Source organism: Eumetopias jubatus, unplaced genomic scaffold (genome assembly GCF_037043125.1).
Source record: "Eumetopias jubatus isolate StellerSeaLion01/CBP00866 unplaced genomic scaffold, mEumJub1_p1.0 scaffold_8, whole genome shotgun sequence".
NCBI classification, from domain to species: Eukaryota; Metazoa; Chordata; class Mammalia; order Carnivora; family Otariidae; genus Eumetopias; species Eumetopias jubatus.
Genome location: NW_028274814.1, coordinates 94,079,451 through 94,102,494, shown reverse-complemented (window position 1 = coordinate 94,102,494; position 23,044 = coordinate 94,079,451).

Below are 23,044 nucleotides of genomic sequence, written 5' to 3'. Positions count from 1 at the left end.
GGGTTCAATCCCATGACGCCCGAGATCAGACCAGAGCCAAGAGTTGGACACTCAGCCACCGACTGTGCCATCCAGGTGCCCCAATTCCTCTCACTTTTTTTTACTCGTAAATCTTGTTGGTTTACCTTTCATATTTTCCTAAGGTCCATATTGCTGACACGCTTTTCTAGGCTCTCGACAGCCCACTGCCCGTGCCAGCGCCCCATCCAGCTCTCAATATCCCAGGCCCCCCTCCAATCCAGCCGCCCACAGTTTATCCACAGAGGACTGCCCCAGGCAGAACTGAAACATCGTGACTACAGAACAAATCCTCCTTGATAAGGGCTGAGTGACCTTCCAGCATCTGTCCTGATAGCCTGTCTTGATGTGATTTCCTACAAAGCTAACCACGTCATCTGTGCCTCTGTTCTTGGTGTCCACTTTTCCCTCCTCCTGGGATGCCGAATTCGTCAAGGCTTTCTTATCAATGTTTCCTTCTCCAGGAAGCCTTCAACTTAAAGTCATCTTTACTTCTTGTGAATGTCCAATAGCATTTCTCTGTACTTCTTTCTTGTCAGTCATCACTCTCTTTGTGTTATTCATATACGTGTTTATTTTACTAGACCAGTGATCCTCAAACAGAGGTGACTCTGCCCCCCAGATGACACGTGCTGGGAGGCAGTGCCAGGAAATGGTTTTGACCGTCACAGTTGGGGGATGGGGAAGGACACAGCCGGCATGCCCTGGGTAGAGGCCAGAGACGCTGCGAAGCGTCGCACATCACACAGAACAAGCCCCGCCCCCCGACCCCCGACAAAGAAATGCCAATAGTGTGAGGTTGGGAAACCCTGAGCTAGTTCTGAGTTCTTGTAGAAAGGGTTTCATCACCCATTCCTTTGTGTTTCCTACAGTTCCTAACTCAGTCTGGCATATGGTCATTGCTAAATAAATATTTGTTGACTTAACGAAACAGTAAGAGTTTTGGAGAAAATACGTGGTCCTAAGGGATGACACACAACATTGCTTTACGGTAGTGTCCGGGTATATGTGGACAGTATGTGTGCTTCTCTGTACCAGAGGTCCTCCCTCACCTCCCTTGGTGCGGGGCGCAAGTGACAGCCCCAGGGGGTCTCCTGGGTGGCGGCGTCAGTCCGGTGATTCACGTTTTAGAAGAGTCCTTCAAAATGTTAATTCTTCTATAAAACATGTAAAATGATCCTTCGTTTTAATATTGGAACATGCTAGGCGTGTATCTTGATTCTGAATTCGTTGGATGACTTTAAGCATACCAAGGTGATCACACCCCGAAAAACTGGCCTCCCTCCTTCAGTCCCGCCTGCAGCTCAGCCATCCCTGCAAGACCCAGACTTTACGTTTCTGAGGCTGCCATTAATTTAAATAACCTCATATTTTTTAAAAATTCCCTGCTCAGTTTTCTCCTAGCTTACGCCCACTAGAGTTTAAGCCTCATTCTTTTCAGTCGGCTCTCAGAAATAGAGAGCCACTGGACATAATACGACACCATCACTGTAACAGTAACAGCTGAATCCTTTTGATTGATAAAGGACTTGTTCCAGGCTTTCCCACTGACTGAATTAACAATGTAACCTCCCTGGCGGTCGTCAGGGGTGGGTCTCCAGTCTCTCATTTTCCTTCTCTTTCCTGTTCATCCCTGCTTCCTCCAAGGTAGGCACAGGAAAAACAAAAGGAATACATTCATCAGTTATTTTAGTAAATCCTGATTTTAAGTGATGGTTAAGTTTAGGTTTGTAGATAATCTAGGGAATATCTATGTTCATACCCATTAACATAAAAAACTGCAACTTTTTGGTAATTGGGCTTAAATCCAATTTTATTCTGGATATGTCTGAATTTGTTAACTAATTCTCAAATGTCACTTCTCTTTTATCAAATCATTTCCCGAGTATCTCTTATGTTTCACAGGAAGCACAAATTTTAAAATAGTTGTTTCTAGTCTAGGATATCATACTTAAAAGTTAAATTTATAATAATCCTATGATGGAGATACTTATGAAAAGTTTTTTATGCAGGAAGGATTGACTGTATACAAATTTCACACCCATCCCTTCATAAATACTGTGAAGACTGAAGTGTTTTTGAGGCTTGCCTGTAAGACTACAAACAATAAGCAAGGATTTGCTCCTGAAACAGCCCATAGTTTATTCAGCATCTTCCACCGAGGGTGACTTCAGTCCCTAACTACAAAAACATACCAGCTTTTCAGTAAGACTTCTATTCCCAGGTGACACGTGGCCTGTGACCAAGGGTCATGAGGTGGGATGATGTTGCTGAGCATCATGGCAACACCGGAGCCCGTAGGAAGAGTGAATGACTTGGGGAGAGGAAAGTTGATCTTCCACCTCACTCTCCCGGTCTGCAAAATATGCTTCCAATAATCTGATTTTCGCTTGCTTCTCTTAAAGATATATTATTATTGACACCGAATAAGGTTTTTTACTTTTGTATTTCAGAGTGTCCAGTGAAGGTCGTCCATGTTATATGTGCAAGGCGCCATTTCATCAATGTTACAGAATACTTTATAGCACCTCACATGCCCTGTCTTATTTAATCCCCTCAACAACACCATGGGATAGGTACTGCAATTACTCGCATTTTCCAGATGCAGAAACAGAGGTTGAGAAGGGTTAAGAGATTTGCCCAAGTTCACATACCTGTCATGCCAGGGCCAGAGGTGTATTTGAGCCCAGCAATGTCCACTTCAGAGCCTATGTTCCTTACAGCCATCAGGGTCCCCTCAGTCTCACCACCAGGGTAATAACTGTGTGTGTCATTAGATTCTCCAGGTTCCTAAATACCTGAAGGTGCTCTTTTTTTTTATATTATTTTAAGATTTTATTTATTTATTTGAGAGAGAGAGCATGAGAAAGAGAGAGAGCATGAGCAGTGTGGAAGGATAGAGGGAGAAGCAGACTCCCCGCTGAGCAGGGAGCCCTATGCGGGGCTCAATCCTGGGACCCTGGGATCGTGACCTGAGCCGAAGGCAGACGGGCTTAACCGACTGAGCCACCCAGGCACCGCTGGAGGTGTTCTTTTAACTTAAGACTTCATAAGAAGACAGAAGAAATAACTAGTGAGACCAACTGAACATATATTTTGAGATGAATTGTACACATATTTGGACAGTTTATATATATAACACATATGTATTTATGTGTATAGGACATGCATTATCACATTATAAGCCCGGGACTTGGGTTCACATATTAATGCTGTCATCTGATGCTTGTCCTTAATAAGTTACTTAACATTTCTAACCATTCTCATTTTCTTCAACTGTGATGGAGCTAATAACAAGAATATTCCATAGGGTTGATACTGTGACAATTAAAATGAGATCATCCTCTAAAGCCAGAGAAAATAAAGTATACTTGTAACAGCTGACACCAGAGTTCTATTAAGAGAGAGAACCACCTAGAAAAAGAATATCTCAGTGTGGTTTTGATTTGAATTTCCCTGATGGCTAATGCTGATGAACATGTTTTCATGTGTCTGTTAGCCATTTGTATGTCTTCTTTGGAGAAGTGTCTGTTCATATCTTCTGCCCATTTTTTGACTTACTTGTTTTTTGGGTGTTGATCTTTATAGATCTTGGATACCAGCTCTTTATTTGTAGTGTCATTTGCAAATATCTTCTCCTACTCTGTGGGTTACCTCTTTGTTTTGTTGACTGTTTCCTTTGCTGTGCAGAAGTTTTTATCTTGATGAAGTCCCAAAAGTTCATTTTTGCTTTTGTTTCACTAGCCTTTGGAGATGTGTCTTGAAAGAAGATGCTGTGGTCAATGTCAAAAAGGTTACTGCCTATGTTCTCCTCTAGGATTTTGATGGATTCCTGTCTCACATTGAGATCTTTCATCCATTTTGAGTTTATCTTTGTGTATGGTGTAAGAGAATGGTCGAGTTTCATTCTTCTGCATGTGGCTGTTCATTTTTCCCAGCACTATTTATTGAAGAGACTTTTTCCCATTGCGTATTCTTTCTTGCTTTGTCGAAGATTATTTGACCATAGAGTTGAGGGTCCATATCTGGGCTCTCTATTCTGTTCCATTGGTCTATGTGTCTGTTTTTGTGCCAGTACCATGCTGTCCTGGTGATTACTGCTTTGTAATATAGCTTGAAATCGGGCAACCTGATTCCCCCAGCTCTGTTTTTCTTTTTCAACATTTCCATGGCGATTCAGGGTCTTTTCTGATTCCATACAAATTTTAGGATTGTTTGTTCCAGCACTTTGAAAAATGTCATTGGAATTTTGATCAGGTTGGCATTGAAGGTATAGATTGCTCTGGGTAGCATAGACATTTTAACAATGTTTATTCTTCCACTCCATGAGAACAGAATGTTTTTCCATCTTTTTGTGTCTTCTTCAATTTCTTTCATGAGTGTTCTGTAGTTCCTAGAGTATAGATCCTTTACCTCTTTGATTAGGTTTATTCTGGTGCTCGTCAAAGAGTAACTAGTATCTGGATTATTCAGTTAACATTTACTGAGCACCTACTATGTACCAGGATATTTTAACAGCACTGGGGATAAGTGTTGAATAAGGGAGGTTTCCTGCTCTTGACCTTACTTTCTAGTTTGTCCTTCTTCCCTCCCTCCTTCTCTCCCTCCCTCCTTCTCTCCCTCCCTCTTTCTTTCTTTCTTTTTCTTTTTCTCTTTCTCTCTCCCTCTCTCTCTCTCTCTCTCTTTCTCCAGGTAATCTCTATGCCCAGCATAGGACTCGAACTCACGATCCCAAGACCCAGAGCCATGTACTCTACCGACTGAGCCAACCAGGCGCCACTTGCCCCTCCTTTCTAGGCAGGGCACAGAGCAAAAGCAGACAAGGGAGACAGACAATAAACAAGCAAAGAAAGAAATGAACAAGATTTTCTCAGATAGAGAAAGGATTGTGGAAAAATGGTTTTCAAAGGATATGTGTTATGAGTCCCTCAGGACAGAGGTGAGGGGAGGAATGAAAGCTAATTTAGTTCAGCAGATCAGGGAGGGCTTCATAAGGAGGGACTGTTCAACCAGGACCTGAGGAGCAGGAAGGAGTCAGCTGTGTGTAAATCCTGGGGCATTCACTCCAAGCAGAGGATGGCAAGAACAAGGCTACAAGCAGAAGAGCAAAGATAGGTGAGACTGACTATTATAGACCAGGGAGTAAGATGCTGCATTGGTTTCCTGGAGCTTTGCCACAACAAAATATCACAAACTGACTTAAAATAGCAGACTTATTTTTTCACAGGTCTTGGAGGCTAGAAGTCCAAACTCAAGGTGTTATCAGGGTTGATTTCTTCTGAGGGCTGTGAAGGGGAATCTGTCCCCTCTCCTGACTTCTGATGGTTTACTGACAGTCTTGGGCACTCCTTGGCTTGTAGATTTATCACCCAGTCCTCTACCCTCACATGGCACTGTCCCTGTGTCTCTTTACCTAATTCCCCTTGTTATGAGGACACCAGTCTTACTGGATTAGGACTTAACCTCATGACCTCATTTTAACTTGATTACCTCTGTAGAGACTCTATTTCCAAATAAGATCCCAGTCTGAGGTATGGCTGATTTAGGACTCCAGCAGATCTTTTGGGAGATACACAATTCAACCCATAACAGTAGGACACAGAAAGTTTAGATGTTATTTTTAAGCACCGATGTGAAATGCTTGGCCCATGGCAAACAATGAATGGTAGCAAATATCATTATTATGCAGAGAATTTCTTAAAAATGCAAAAAGTTAACAGAATAGGGCTATAAAAAATAGAATTTGATTATGTCACTGAACTGGCTGAAATCCCTCCAATGCCCCCTGTCTTCAAACTCTGAGAAATTGCAAGTCTTTACGAGATCCACAAATCTCATAGGATCTGAGTCCCCTGTGATCTACGACCTTGTCTCCCACTGGAGACCAGCCCCCGTCTGTTCCTCCCACTCTATTTACACTGGTCTCCTTGTTGTCCCCAAGTGCCCCAAGCATGCCCCCCCAACTCAGAGCCTCTTTGTGTTTATTGCTTCTGCGTGGAACGCTTGTCTGCCAGCTATGGTCCCTAATGTCATACCAGCTTCTCTTCTCGTACCTCTCAGAATAATGCCCTCATCAATTTCTGTCTTCTTCTTCACTGAACTTTTCCTCTTAGTTTTTATAACTATTTAGACTTATTACACACACGCGCATGCACACACACACACACACATACACACATCTGTCTTTGTCACCAGAATGTTAGCTCTGTTAGGAAAGGGAAATGTATTCTGTTAGGAATTCCTCTGTTAGGAAAGGGAAATGTATGTTCTAGTATGTTCATTACTAGAGTCACTGCCCCCAGAATAGCGCCTGACACCTAGTAGATGTTCAATATGTTTGCTGAATAAATAAATCAAGGGTGCTGATGAAACCAGGTGTCCCTATCCTCATTCAAGTATGATCTTCTCTCTCTTTTGGATTGTGTCTGCAATCCACAAATGTCCCACTATTTCTTTGTTTCACCAATGAACCAACCATCTTGGTCCCCTATAAACTGGTCTATGTTCATTGTTGAACACTCAGCGATACATATTTAAAGCACAGATTTTTATCTCGGGGACATGGAGTTAACAGCTATGTTTCCATCTCATTTTGTATTCTTCATCTACTTGCGGCTATATAAATCTGGGTTCTGCAGGATGGGAGGTGAGATGCCTTTATGATGAACCCCAGAATGCTTACAGATGTCCTCTTCTCTGTCCTGCAGTGGCGGTGGGGGGGGGCTTCCTAAGCTCCAAGAGAGCAATTAAGTCAAACAATTACTAAGAATCTGAAACATTTCCCTCTGAAGAATAGAAGTAAATTAGACAGAAACCAAATTAGAAACAGGAATATTTATTGCAGTACATAATGTGACTTCAGATGCACTGAACCACACAAGAAAATCAATCAAATTGCTTTAGAATCCTATCTTCTTGCATTGCTTTGTTTCATAAACCCAAAGAGTATAACATGAGTTGATCATGTACCTTATGAAACTGATTTAAAAAGAAAAGACTTTTGACTATTTCCAAAATTTGCATCAGTCTTTAATAGAAGAAAGGCTGCCACTGCTAACGATATTCAAAAGAATGTGCTGTAAGTCCTTAAATTAATTCCAAAGAGACAGTCCAAAAATGTTTTAGAAAAGGCATCATCACTGAAATAAATGAATAGCTTCCCAATGTGATCACTCAATTAAGTGCACAAATTTTGCTGAGATAATTATAAATTCAGGCATACCTTATAATAAATTTATATATATTGGGGTGCCTGGGTGGCTCAGTTGGTCGAGCGGCTGAGTCTTGATTTCGGCTCAGGTCACCATCTTAGGGGCGTGAGATGGAGCCCTGCGTCCAGCTCCGCACTCAGTGGGGAGTCTTCTTCAGATTCTCTCTCCTTCTCACTCTGCCTCTGTCCCTCCCTGCCCCCCGCCCCCAAACCCTGCGCTTGCGAGGACTCTCTCTCTCTCTTTCTCTCTAAAATAAATGAATAAATAAAATCTTTTTAAAAAACAAATGTATACGTACTCAGTTTATATTAGGTTTTCCAGTATGCATCTTGGTTAATCAAAAAAGGTTTTGCTACAATTTTTATAAATTGTTTATGAGAGAACTATATATTCTCCAAGAAAAAAAAAGATTACCTAATTTGAAAATGCATGGTGCTGGTCACACATTTTAAACTATGCCCATAGTTATAAAAATCACTTTACTATTCTCTTATTCCATTAATTGCATTGAGGTTCCTACTTTAAAGAGAGGCCCTCCTTAAAAGGGTACTTACTCAAAAGACATTCCTAATTAAATGCCGTAAGTAATAAAACCATTATCAAAAAGGAGGGGGAACTGAGAAGAAAGGAAGGAGGAAGAAGAGGAAAGGGAAAAAATAAACAACATTTCTGGGTGACAAAGATTTCCAAATTCCAGCAAATACCCCAGTAATTTCAATTAATTAACATTTACTACAAAAATGTTAGTATTTATCGCGCCCTTAGAGGTTCATTCCCAGCCTCAATTGACAGTAAGTTAAGATGTGCCTGTCTTTTGAGCAGTTATTATATTTGTAGTTCAAAGTTAGTGGCCCATTTACCCAGACTGGCTGGTTCCTTCAAGCGAACGCTACTCTTCTCATGTGGCCTCATAGACAACTTCAAATAATTTACCAGCTAGTTCAGTCAGAAAAAGCAGACTGGTAATGTCCACAGACTCATTCACTGTAATCTGAGAAAAAGTCATGAGGGTATGTTATAACTAATAGCACCCTGGGAGATGATTGGAGAAGGGCTGGCTTAGAAAGTTTTCTGCAACATGGAATGTGCTCCTTCGTTACTTGGCTGAGGCGTGTTTGGTCTTCATTCCATGGGACAAAGATTTCTCATCATGCACTGAGGCATGTTTCAGGAAAAGATGGTAATTGTTAACACTGGGAGAGCTTCATGCTGAAGTCAAAGACATTTTGGTGGAGGCAAACAACACAGAGGTTTCTACTTATTATGGAATCAGGGAGCTCGGCTCTAGTTAAAGTAGAGAATGAGTCTCATTCCAGATCATCTCAGAAACATAAATTGCTCTAGAAACCTAGAGGTAGTTATGGAACACTAGTGTTGAAATGAAAGTGCCACTAGGGAAAACAGAAACAGAAAAGCTGAAACATATTCCCTCAGAGTTCCCCAGAGCTTTTCTTTATGCCCAAGGCATTTCTGGTGGAAACGGCCTTACGAGACGAAAGTGTTGTTTTGAAAATTAACCTTGTCTCTTTGGAACATTGAGAAAAATACTTCAGTATTTCAATTCTTCCACTCCTGCCTGCTTTTCAAGCAAATTTTATTTTTGAAATATTTTATCTCCAGATTAGCTAAATTATTTAATGTTGTTAATCTCAAAACTATTTAATGATTCAACATTTCAGGGATTTTGAAACTTCATAGCCAAATTTATTTATTAATCATTTTTTATACCACATGTATTTATTGAGCCCCTACTGGGCACTGGTGATACAACCATGAAAAGACCAACAAGCTCCTTATTCTTAGGAAGCTTACTTTGAAGTTGGGAGAGGTGGAGAGGTTTCCAAAAGGGAATAAATGAATAAACAAAAAATATATATAGCAAATGTTGTTATGTTTCCTGAGAATCAAAATAGGGCATTCTGATAGAGAGGGACAAGTGGCTATTCTAGATTGACTGGTTAAGGAAGTCCTCTCTGAAGAGGTAAGAGTAGAGCTGAGTATCGAGTGACAATAAGGAACCAGTGATGCAAAAATCAGGAAGGAAGAGCATTTGGGGCAGAGGGAAGAGCCAATGTAAAGTTCTTAAAGCAGAATGTGTGTGGTCTGTTCGAGGTACAGGAAGGCCAGACCAGGTAAATGGGTGGGAATGAGTTCAGAGTAGACATGGAATAATCCCAGTCCAGAAATTAGCAGCTATCACTATACCCTTGACTTAATTGGTAAACATCAAGGCGGTAAATTCTGATCTGAGTTCTGTCCCCTTCCAATATTAACTGCACTTCACTGTTAATGAACCTAAAATAGTATGCTAATTGAACTTTCATGTCCAAAAATCATCTTATACATCATCTGCCTACAAAAAAAAAAGTTGAAATTCTTTAGCTTGACATTTACAGACCTCCAAAAACTGACACTAATCAGTCCCTACAACTTCATGTCCCTCTACTCCTCTCATAAATACTCTCCTTTAGCCAGACCTGTACTCCAGCACTCCTTTTATTTTAACCTCAGTTTTTTTCTCCTGCTATTCCCTATCATCCAGCATGACCCACTCCCTCCTCTCAACAAAGTTCTATCAATTTCTATCAGTTAGAAGCCTTTTTGTAACTAGCAAAAGAAAACCCAGTACAAAGTGGCTTACATAAAAAGAGGAACTTTCTGGCTCAAGTAAATTAAATGTCGAAAGTAAAACAAACTTTAGGCAGACTTTTATCCAGAGGCCAATGTTGTTTACTTTGAGATTATCTTGACTATGCATGGCTCCACGTGCTGGTTTCCTTCTCAGGCTGGCTTCTTTCAGGATGGCAAAACTGGCTCCAGAAGTTCTAGGGCCTGCGCGGGGTTGAATAGTGTTTCCCCAAAAGTCACATATGTCCACCTGGAACATACGAATGTGGCCTTATTTGGAAATATAGTCTTTGCAGATATAATCAAGTTACAGTGAGGTCATACTGGGTTTCAGGTGGGCCCTAATCCAGTGACTGGTGTCCTTACAAGAAGGAAGAAATTGGACACAGAGAGAAGTGGAAGAAGGCTCTCTGTGAAGACATGAAGACAAGACGGCAGCAGAGATTGGATGGAAGGCAAAATGGTGGACAAGAGATTCCTGTCCCCCTCCCTGACCCCTCAAAAAAAAAAAAAATAGCACTTATTTCCTTTGTCATGAAAAGAGAGAAGTAAATCCTAGGAAAGGAACCACCTCTACTATTTGGTAACAATTTAGATGGTTTTGGCTGGAAGTTACAGAAAACCTGCCTCTAACTGGCTTAAACATTGAAGAAATGTATTCTCTCACATAATAAGAGATTTAGAGACGGATCAAGCTGTGGGCATAGTACAAATAGGGCTCCCGCTCCGGATCTCCCTTATTCTCCAGCCTTCGCCTTCCTCCATGTGCCAGCTTTGTCTTCATGCCAGGGTCTCTCATGATCTAAAAATGACTGCCAGAAGCAACCAGGGCAATCAACATCCTTTTTCTGTGCAGTGGGAGAGAATAAAAATCTTATTCCCAATGATGAAACAGAAGTCCTTCCTTTTAGGCTGATTGGACCCATTTAGCTCACATGCTTACCCCTAGACCAATATTAATTGCTACGGAAATGCCATCCACTGGTTGGCTTAAGCCTAATTCCCTGAAGAAACCCTGGCGGAGGGGAAGGAAGAGAGGGTGAGATTACTATAATGGTTTAGCATTAGACGAATCAGAATTCTCCCTTGGAGCTGAAGATGGAATTTGCTTCCCCTGATTTATATGCACTATGGCGGGGAGGGTTTCTGAAAAATATGAAATGGGTGAATGGACACTGGTTAGGCAACCAATGTTGCCCACCACAGCATCATTTCAAGAGCAAATTGGATCTTACTTCCTCCATGAAGCCTCCCCTCCCCTATTACTCTAACCAGAAGCAAACTCTCTCTCTGAATTCTTCAGCACTTGTGACTCACACTGACATTTCACACTTACCATAGAGTTTTAATATTTACATACATATTTCTAATCTCCTGAATTCTTAAAGTTAGAGTATGTGTACATTGCAACACACCTAGTATTTCACCTTGCCCAGAATATTTTATGCTCACAAAAATCTGTCACTTATTTGAGTGACTTCTAATGTAAACATGGAGAACCAGGCAGCCTTTAAACTTAGCAATAGAGATATGGATCCAGCTCACAAATTCAATCCTTCCTTCTTCCTAATAGAAATCTCCCCTTGCTCATTATCTCCCAGGAGTCTTTTATGCAGAAGTACTGATGATTCTCAGCCTTTGATTTCATCTGTACTGAATAAAACGTTTAGATTTTGAATTTAATTAAATAGAGAGAAGCACTGATAATGCATGACTAGGCTAATATTTTGAGTAAGAATCTAGATAAGATACAAACACTAAAGTGATAATATAAGTTTCATTATGGAAGCTGAGAAAGATAAAGGAAGGAAGATCTCTTCAGTTGTGCAAAGATGTTTTGGTCACTTTTTCCGTTTTAATAACAAAAATCACAATTGTGTTTATCCATTCAAACTGTAAGTTTTTCAGCACATTCTAGGTCTAATCTGGTAATCATTTGCAAGTTTCAAGAGTTCCCCTGCTCAACACTTTGTCATTAAATCTCTATTATCTTTGAAAACAAATTGTATCATGTTCAGTAACCACATTTTTTTTAAGAAGGATTTCTTTTCTAAAATCTCAGTGATCTAGCATGGATTTTGATTATTAATTCATTAAGAGGATTGTGACCACTTTGAAGATGTCTTGATGAAATCTGAAATGTTCTCTACAAGTGAATTCGAGTATTTCTGATGGTTATTATTGTTACTGTTAGTGAATAATGTAATGTCCTGGTCCCAGTACATAACCAGTAGTAATAAAAGTGGTCAATACTGCATTTCAAGGTGAATTCATCTTTCAAAGAATGAAAGTGAATAATTAAATCCTTTATTTAAAAATAGAAAGAGTTGAGAGTAAAATGTCTGTAGACAAAACACCTGATTTTCCCTCTCGGGGGAAATGGGAGCAAGCAAATTAGATATACACACTCCCGGCAACCTTCCTCTAGGTTACTAGGGATAACAAAGCCTGCCTGACCTGAATGCTAAAAATGCATTACCATTAATTTACCACCTTAAGTAAGCTTTGGTCTAATTTTTAAAAAGAACTAAGGAGAAGTTGAACTCTAATAGTGATTCAAATCTTCAGGAACATTTAACGTCTGCTGACCATTATTCAAGTCACTAGTCAGAGTAAGAAAGAACATTACTAGACAGTTCAACACCCACATTTTAGTTCTGTGCACTTCCAGGCCCATCCTTTCCCTCTTGCTTTCTAATTAGGTGTGTATTTAACTCTTCGACAGACCCATTTAAGAACTATTGATGGGCTGGAGATGGTGGGGAGGAGGCAGGCAGAGAGAGGGCATTTCAAAGATAATAGCATAAAAATGGTCTTGACGCGGCTTGATGGAAGGCATTTCTAAGGCATAATTTTTTTTAAGATTTATTTATTTTATAGAAAGAGAGCATGCATGTTGCATACAAGAATGGGGGGGTGCAGAGGGAGAGGCAGAGAATCTCAAGCAGACTCCCTGCTGAGTGGGGAGCCCAACCCCAGGGCTCAATCTCACCACCCTGAGATCATGACCTGAGCTGAAACCAAGAGTCGGACGCTTAATCGACTGAGCACCCAGGCGCCCCATAAAGTCTTTTTAAATTCCCAATTTCCCAAGGAGAAAGTTGATTTGGGACTGAGGATAAGGGCCCTGGCGGGTTACTTAGCTCACAGGCACTGGGAAGCTAGTGAATGGTGAACTGGGGAGGGGGGGGGGGATCAGCCTCTCAGTCCAGACACAGCTCCACTTCCGTATTGTGTGACCTTGAGAAGTTACCTAACTTTTCCTAGGCTTCAGTTTTCACATCTGCAAAATGACAGTGATAATAGTCCTGCCTTACTCTGCAAGGTGGTGGTGAAGTTTCAACCACCTACTCCACGTGAAGCAGCTAGCAAAAGGTCTGCGACACATGAGTGTGAGCGACTGTCACAATCAGGGAGAAGGCGGCCTGTTCGTGGCTCCCTCTCAGTGCTCTGGCCCACAGCTGCCAGCCCCCCCAGTGATTATCCACAGATGGAAGAGGCCGCTTCCCTCCTTTCTTGCCTCCTCATTTCCCTCATTCTGCTTCCAGAATAGTTTATGTCACAAGAGGTGAAAATAATAATGTCTCTATTTACATAACATTAACCTTATTTTCATCCTTCCCTCAGAAATGCTCCGCTATTATCAAATTAGTCCATTTTGAAGATGACATCCCCTAGAACTAATCAAACCAAACAGCTTCTGTTCCTCGATATTACCCTCGATTCTCATCCATTAGGGTAACAACTTGCACAACTTTTAAAGGAGGCTGGGCCCACTCACGCTGCCCACTGTCAGTGCTAGGTGACTGCAGTGGCAACTGTTTACCGAATGCTAATACTTCTCTGTGTGTGATGTGGTCTGGCTTTCTAATGCCCACACTCCGTCACTGCAGAGAATCACAAGTCTGCAAGGAGGGGAGTCGTTCCTGCTTCACCCACAATCTAGTCCTCTCTTATCTCAGCGTCTGCTGCACTCTCTAATACTAAACTCTGCCACGGCACATTTCTGAATACACATAGTGAATGATAATGATTTAATAAATCTTAGCTCTTGATTACCAAACTAGGGGAACATGGCATAATCTAACAGTGGAGTGCTATTTGAAATCTGTCGCTATGTCTGAAACATACATCTGGTGTGTCCTGTACGTCTAGATGTCCTTTGTGTTTGAGATGTTACTGATGCTGTGGTTTCTCTCGCATACAAATGTCCCCTAGAAGGCAGGTGTAAAACCAAAAGCCCTTGCTTCCTCCCCTGCTTAGGAGGCTGCATCTCAATAATTCTGACGATGTCTGCATGACAAATGAAAACTGCATTATTTACATACCTCTAGTCAATGATAGAAAACAGCTAGCCATTTGGTATTATTTCAGACTAAAGTTTCAGATGTTGGGCCCAAATCACATCTTCAGATCCTGCTTTTTTATCTATCTTGGTGAATTCTGTTTAGAGCATGTATTTATACATACCACTCAAGTGGTTGAAAACTGATTGATTAAACACACGACTACCAAGTTGTGGGGCCTTTAAAAATGTGTCACATTCTGTCAAATTTAATATTCTGCTGAGAAAAAAATGTTTATAAAACCAGTTGCAGATTACTGCTCCTTAATGATTATAACTCTTTTGAAAAAAAAAGTTTCCCTGCTTTCTTTCTTGAGTATGAATATGATATATACCCATTATAAGAATTCAAACAGTATAGAAATGTACAAATGTGATAGTAGAGATCACTTGAAACTCCACTCTCTGAAGATAGCCACCATTTACATTTTGCTGAATATCCTTAGCGGTATTTCTCTATGAATATGTACATGAAGATGGAATTCTCCATAATGTCCTAGAACCTGGCTTTTCCAGTCAGCAATATGTTTGGACATTTTCCCATGCCCATAAATATAGCTCTGCATTTGTGTTTCTCATCATGTCCTCCTTTCCCTTCCAGATAAGAGTATGGTGCATAAGTGGGATGGTGTAGAAACAGGTAAAGGGTGGAGGGAGAGACATTAGTCTCCATCATCACAGTTCATGATGACACAGTACCCACTGTACTGACAGGCCATAGCTTTTTACCTTTTACCCCTTCATGATTGATGTTTGCTTCCACTATTTCATAATTATAAATTTATTGAGCTCCTAACCCCCACAACTTTAGTTTTTTAAAAACTATTTGTAGATACCACTTTATGTTAAGCCTGACTCTTGTCTGAAATATCTTATAGTTGAGAAAAATTATGACAATGTTAGTTCTGTTGAGTTCTGAATGCTTTGTTGGATGCCTGTGATTTATTTTTTTTTTTTAAAGTCAGTCTCCTGTTTCTTGATAACATGTAAAGTAACCTGTGTAAAAGAAAAGCTTTATTAGAATATGAAGAATTGTTTTTAACTGGCTTTCCTGCATAGCAAACAATTCGAGATTTACTTGCTAACAGAAAATTGCTGGTTTCTGTGTCAGTTTTTGCTTATGGTAGTTCTGACAAATTACGCAAGAATATGCAGTTTCATCCCCAGAGAAAATCTGCTTTGCACAAGTCAGTGGGCTCAAGCTCTTGGTCACTCATCATTGTATGACAGTCCTCAAAAGTAAACTGGAAAAGGTTAAGAAGTTTACCTAAGTTATAGGACAGATCTGACTAGTCAGATCAAAATTCATTTCCAGACAGTAAGACAAAAAGACCAATTCAGAATATTAGCATTTTAACTTCTTATGTTTAGGAAATTCATTCTTTGGAAAATACTATGTATGCACAATCATTTATTCAACCAGTAAGCTATGATGTGCATTATTGCCCCGCATGCACGCGGTCCCAATACGCATTGATGGCTCAGGGCTGGGCAAGTATGTTTCCAGGCCTTTGCTGGTGTCTGGACCTACAGTTGAGCCAGGTGTATTCCCCTTTTACCGCCAAGCTCCTTCCAGATAAGCCCAGAAGCTGAGTGGCAGCTCTATGCACACCTAACTTGAAGTGAGGACACCAGAGTCTGACCCTTGTGTAAACTTGAGGCTCATGTACACCTCAGAGTTGTCACCTTCACATCCAACATGAGGGGCTATTGGGCCAATCTCACAGTTTTTGCAAATGCCAAATCATATGAAAGACTCTGGCATACCGTAAGCCTTTAAAAAGCACTATTTCGAGCTACAATATTCAGTGTCAAAGTAGAAAAAATTTTGGTTCTATTTGGTCCCCTTCATGACTCAAGTCAAAATAAGAAAAACCAAAACCAGTATGTAAATCTATCCTAATCTGTGTAAACTAACAAAGAATTAAAAGTTACTTTTTTAGTTAAAAGCCAGGCTCCTCTTTTCCTTTTCTTAACATATTAAGCATATTGAAAAAAAAAATCTTGAAAACAAAAGCCAGTCACCTTTACTTAAATACTTAAGGTGGTGGCTACGGTTTGGTTCCTGATTCTTATCTCTACCCTGGTTCTGAATCGGGTTTCAAGCTCTAAGTATACTAATTGCTGGTCCTTTGTTCAAAAGGAGCACCTTAAAGATCAATGGAAAAGAAACTGTAACATGAAACATGATTTTATCTTGTCCTCACAGATAATCAGAAAATCGGTTCACCTAGTGGTGAGTTGGTATGACTGTCTCAGTCAGAAGCAGATATTAAAGCTGCCGAGGACAGTCAGCTAATGACCTGGCCAGTGTCACTGGGTCCCATTCCACAGCCCCAGGGAATGGGAAAAGCAACAGCAGTTGACTGGGAGTCCTTGTATTATCCACCCACCAAAGACCTCGCCTTAATTTCCCTGTTTCTCCAGTTCTTTCTGACTATTTACGTTTATTTATTTCTCCCCCATCTGTGGGGGAGTCCTTTCCTAACGTAGCCCCTCTCATTCCACAGAACATGTTATAGAGATAAATTCTTCTCATCTGTAGAACCACACAGTCTTAAAGGGGGAAAATATCTTTATGAATCTTTGTGATCTTTTACTCCAGGCCTCTCGTTCTTCAGATGAGGAGAGAGTGTCAGAATAAGAATGAAAAGCAGGTCCTGGGACCTCCAGAACACTTTTCTTTTTAAGATTTTATCTGAGAGTGAGAGAGGGTACACGCGCGCGCATGCGCGCGTGCGCGCGCGCGCACACACACACACACACACACACACACACACACACAAGCAGTGAGGGAGGGGCAGAGGGAGAAGCATACTCCCCCCTTAGCAGGGATCAGCAGGCTGGCCTTGATCCTAGCACCTTGGGATCATGACCTGAGCCCAAAGCAGGTATTTAACCCGCTGAACCACCCAGGTGCCCTTCCAGAACACTTTTTAAATTTGCTACAGCTACTAAGTAACTGTTTAAGTTACCCCTAGTCAGTTTTTAAATTAGGTGAGTTCAATATTTTTCTTTTCTCGAGGGAAGAAAAGAGCAAAGAGCTCCACTATGTCTCCCGTGGTCTGTCCAGTCTCAGGGAGTGGCACCTCTCCAGCACCTGGACCCTTTTATTGACGGCTGGGTCCACATCTGATCAAGAAGTGGGGGAATTCAATCAGGTGGCTGATTGTCCTGAGCACCCTTTTCCCTGTCTCACCCAAAAGTCTCAAGCTACCATCTTCACTTCCAAGACAAGAAAGATCTGTGATTCTTGCCCTTCATGACTAGTAATAGGAGAACATATGTGGCAATAAAAGTCTCCCTTGCAATGTTTTGACAACAAGCATCTTTGTCCAATATATTCCCTTCACCAGACATTAGAATTTATTTTATTCGAATTCTCAAGACGATTTTTCCCCCATTAGAGTTTTGTATACTTAAGAAATACATCACTTTAAAGTTATGGTTTTCATTAAAAATTATCATTTATCTTTTCCTGTATTTACTTTTGTTGCAGTAAATTGTGACATTTTTCTGTTCCTATCATAGCAAGACAAATTCACTTTGGGAAGATAAATGTCACATTTTAATGAAAACCAGCGTATGGTGTGGATGGGGATAGTGAACCTAAAAGGGGTGCAAACAGGCACACGCTTTGACATTTCTCATTCTTCTTAGCCACAGCGTAAGATTTACCTTCATTTTTTAATATTGGAGAAATTACCCTGCAAATCCCATCAGGAAGATAAACTAGATATCTTGGGAGTTCATCAACCGTCACAAACCTAATCCAGAAAAAAAATTCCTGTAACAAGACAAATTTGCAGTTAAATGAGAAGTGGAATAAAGCAAACGAGAATTGGAACGTGGACCGTTTCGTACTCCCAATAAGAAAAGGGGCCGGACGAGCATGGCACGGAACACAGGAGGGCCCATTGCTTCCATTTGAGGCCGGGGAGAAGAGCGGCGGGCCCAAGGTTGCACCAGGCGGCTCCTGGGAATTTCAGCTCCGCGCCCTGAGTCATGTAAAGGTGAGCTGCATAACTGACTTAGTTTTTTTTAATGTATAAACTCATATAGTTCATAGGGGATATTCGTCATTTTTTTGGCTGCCCAGCATCTTTCCCAGGTTTGGGGAATTTCTTTTACTGTGAGTCACGGCGGGGAGCAGGGCCTGCCTTCCGCTGCAGGGGCAGAAGGAGCGGATAGCAGCTTTTCTGGAATAGAGTGTGCAGGTGCAACCCAGGCTTGGCCGACCAGGTGCTCCCACTCAGATCGTGGAGCCTGAAGCAATTTCTGCAAATAGGAATCCGCTCCAGCTGTAGGGACGACGACAGCCAGTGTCCAGCAGCAACAGGAGGAGAGGAGGGCATGCAGCTGCTCGTGCTGGTGGCCGCCATGCTACCGGAGACCTGCCCGCGGGCCGGCAGTGGCCTCCCCAGGCTCACCCTTCAGTGGTATGGGGCTGGGAGTCTCCAGGCCTCACATCTCTCCTAGTGTTTGCGTCGTCTCCCAACCTGATTCTCTAGAAGCCCTTGCTACTCAAAATGTAGTCTAGAAACATGCTGGGAAAGCAGAACCTGAACCTCTCCCCAGACTTACCGAGTATGAAAGTTTAGTATGGTGCCTTGCACAGAGTAGGACCTTAATGAATATTTCTTGAATGTATGGATACATAAAAATGTGTTGAAATTTGATTTTGCTGAAGCTATCTGAATGTATTTCTGCAAAACATGTATGCAAATAGCCCTTAGCCCAATGGTTATGCTCTTGAAAAAACATTGAGTATTATATATAATGAACTGCCTTTTAAATGCATTTCATTGATGTTCAAGGGACTCATAGTGAATCCTTCTGTAAATTCATTATGCCTTTTCAAGTGGATAATCACCCTTTCATTTATCTGTGTTGTTAATTTGTATTCTTTAAAGCAGGGCACGCCCACAGTAAAGATTACTGTAATCAACTGATTTGTCACTGAGATGACCATTGAAATTCTCTCCGTGGCCCTCCTTGTTTTGGTCCTTGTCTGTCTTTCTATTGGTTCCCGAAAATGCCAGCTCCACATGATCTTGGTGCCTGTCAGCAACAGCTGAGCAACCAAAATGGACACAGAAAACAGTTCTTTTTACAAATTCAACCAAATGGTACAATTCCAAAGCACTGTGCTCTATTGTATTTGGCTACCTGCAATTACTGAATTAAGGGCAACTTGCCCTCTCAGTTGGCATCATGCCAGCCTTGAGAGCCTTCAACAGTCATCTCAAGCCAATGTTGGTAGAGTGCCACTAATAAAGTGCCTAAGCAAACACAAAGCTCTCTGGTTCTCACCTAGAAGAGAAGAGCTCCTGAGAAGCAAACCTATTTTTAAGAAGCTTTGTTGAAGAAAGCTGGAAAAGAGATGGTTGTAGTAACAATCTGAGGAGGAGGAAATGCTCCAGCTTTGCACTCAGAGAGTCAGTCACTGAATTATTTGCTGTGTTCTCAACAAAATATCTTAACCCTCTCCATCTTTAGTGTCCTCTTACATAACCTGGAGGTAGTAAATACTTATCTAATAGGGTGTTGCGGGCGTTAAGTGTGAGAATGGATATAAAGCACACTGTCAGGCACATACTTATTGCTCTAAATACTAACTATTGTGATTGTTGTATTCCTACTACAAGATGCCCAGCACATCAACAACTTATGAGATGATCCAAAACTAGTCACAGCAACACATATTTCAAAGATAACAGAATGATTTTTCAGTGGCATTGACTTCGATCCCCACCTCCCACCCCAAACACTACAACTTTTAAAAACTGTGGTCACCATAGATTTGAGACGTTGTGGTGCACACAAACACAGGTTTTGGCATCACATATATCATGGGTAGAATTGCACAATCATAGACGTTATTCCCCTCTCCCCTTTCTAAGGCTACACAGATTTTTATTTAGGTATGAGCCCCTCCCCCCCATAACCCATAGGTGGAGGGGAAACTCACCTTGACAGTGGACTTAATGGGCCTTTGGGAATCCCTTTCCCCTGGTCAGAGTGATGGGTTCAAGAATTCAGGCCTCAATCAGGGCATCAATCCCATCACAAAGACAGATTTAATAATTGATCAATGAGATGTGAAGAGAGATGTAGCAGTCATGAGAATGCACCTCAGGGGCGCCTGGATGGCTCAGTCAGTTGAGCATCCCACTCTTGATTTCTGCTCAAGTTATGATCTCAGGGTCATGAGATCCAGCCTTGTGTGGGGCTCTGTGCTCAGTGGGGAGTCTGCTTGAGATTTTCTCTCTTCCTTTTCCTCTGTTCACACCCCACCCCTTTCAAATAAATAAATAAATAAATAAATAAATAAATAAGATCTTTAAAAAAAAAGAATATTACTCAAACAATTCCTACCATAGGGTCATCATTGACCAGGGACCCCAGGTACTGCACTTTGAAATTCATCCCCAAGTTAGTGGATCCTAATGGTACTAAGCCAGACTGGTTTCTGGGAGACTTCTAACTCATTTGTCAACTGACTTTGGCTAAAGGATTCTTCTAAGGCTCTGTTTAGACTACCCAACAGTATAAAACATATTCTCCCTCTTTCTTTCACTCCACATGAGACTTCCATCATGGACTGACTGCTCTTGCCGCCTGCCCAGCTCCCTGCCAATTTCCTTTCACATGTGCATTTTCCCTTAAGAAAGCCCAACACATATAATCCTACCTTGATGTCAGCTCTTGGAGGATCCTGGCTTACACAGGGGGTTTGCTGGAGGCTCCTAGAAGATAAGTCTCTTTGCTCTTCTTAACGCACTGGAGATCATCCTCTTTCTTCCTCTAGATTTCATGAACGTCGTGTATAGCCTAGAACTGCCCCAGTCATTTTCCAACAAGAGTTCTCTTCTCCAGGTTAAATATCCCTAGATTTTCAACATTTCTTTATATTAAATGGTTTTCACACCCTGTAACTATCTTTGGTGTACCTAGAAATGAAAAAATTTACATAGTGAAACAGAAAATACAGCAACAATATCCCTTGCTTCTCATATTGCAGCATTATATGGCTTCAGCTTTTGGAGGAACTGTATATATATTTTTAGGAATTTGGTAGCCACCTTTACCTATTGAAAGGCTGACACACAGAATGTACCTATCAAATGTTTACTCATTCATGCTTCAGTAATAAATGGAAGCAGAGAACCCAGACTCCAGAGGCAGACTAAGTCCGAATCCCAACTTTGGCTCTTGCGAAGCTATGTGTCCTTAGAAAATTTAATTAACCTTCCTGTACTTCAGTATCCTCCTCTGTAAAGATAATTACAGCACCTACTCAATACTGTTCTATGAATTACTTGTATTTAGAACAATGCTGTTACATAGAAAGTGCTAAGTAATTGTTGAATAACTGAATACTTCAAAGCACCTAATACTTACCCCTGGCCAAGCTCAGAAAGTAGAAGAAGGAAAAATAAATGAACATGAGAATTGCCTTTTAAGTAGCTATTCTTAAGAATGGAATAGCTGCACAAAAAATAAGACTGTTGACGTTGGCTAGCGATGTGTCAGGGCTGTTGATGAGAGGCTTTCTAATTACCCTTTCAAATCTCAAATTCTCTGATTCTATTTCTGAATTCCAAAACTGTCACATTGTGCTAGATCTGAGCTCAGTGAACTTTCTCTGTAGAGGGCCTGGTACTAAATATTCTAGGTGTTACAGACCATGCAGGTTACGGTGCAAGTTTTAACTCTACCATTATAGTATGAAAAAAGCCATAGACAACAGGCAAATGAACAAGTATGGCTGCATTCAAATAAAACTTTATTTATAGACACCAAAATGTAAGCTTCATATACTTTTCTTGTCATAAAATGTTATTCTTCTTTTCAAGTTTTGAACCATTTAGAAATATAAAAACTGAAAAATTCTGGGGGCGGAGCAAGATGGCGGAGGAGTAGGAGACCTGGATTTCGTCAGGTCTCAGGAATTCAGCTGAATAGGGATCAAAACATTCTGAACACCTACGAACTCATCAGGAGATCGAAGAAAAGAATAGCAACAACTCTCTGAACAGAGAAGCGACCACTTTCTGGAAGGTAGGACGTGCAGAGAAGTGAATCCGAAGCGATATTTGGGAGGATAGACGGCGGGGGAGGGGGCCTCCGTCAGCTGCTTCTGGCAAGTGATAGAGCCGGGGAGCACAAAATCGGACCTTTTAGAAGTCGGCTCTGCTGAGGGACGTCGCCCCAGTGGCTAAGCGGGGGGTGGAACCCTCGCTGGACAGTGTGGTCTCAGGACCCTCGGGGTCACAGAAAGACCGGGGGTGCCTGAGTGCGGCAGAGCTCCCAGGGATCGGAGTGGGGAAGCCGGCTGCAGAGACGGAGCTGAGGCGTGGGCTCTCAGCTCGGGGTGGCCATAAACTGTGATCCACGGCCCAGTCGGGCCACTGCTTCTCCAGCAGGCACCCAACAAGCGGCAGAGCCAGGGAGACTCCCCTTCCTCCCCCAGGAGGAGCAGCACGGGAGCACACCGCAGGGATCTGCTGGGTTTGGAGACTCCACACAGGGTCGGGTGCCAGAGATAGAAACGCTCGGTCACAGGCCGGGTGAGCACGGAGTGCGGCCGGAGATGGGGGACACGGGAGTGACTGACTGCTTTTCTCTGGGGGCGCACTGAGGAGCGGGGCCCCGAGTTCTCAGCTCCTCCGGGCGGAGATTGGGAGGCCGCCATTTTCACCCTGGTCCTCCAAGGCTGTACCGGGAGCTTGCAGGGAACAAAAGCTCCTGAGAGCAAACCCGAGCAGCTTGCTTAGCCCGGACCGACAAGAGCGGGGCAATTCCGCCTCCGGCAAAGACATTTGGGAACCACGGCAAC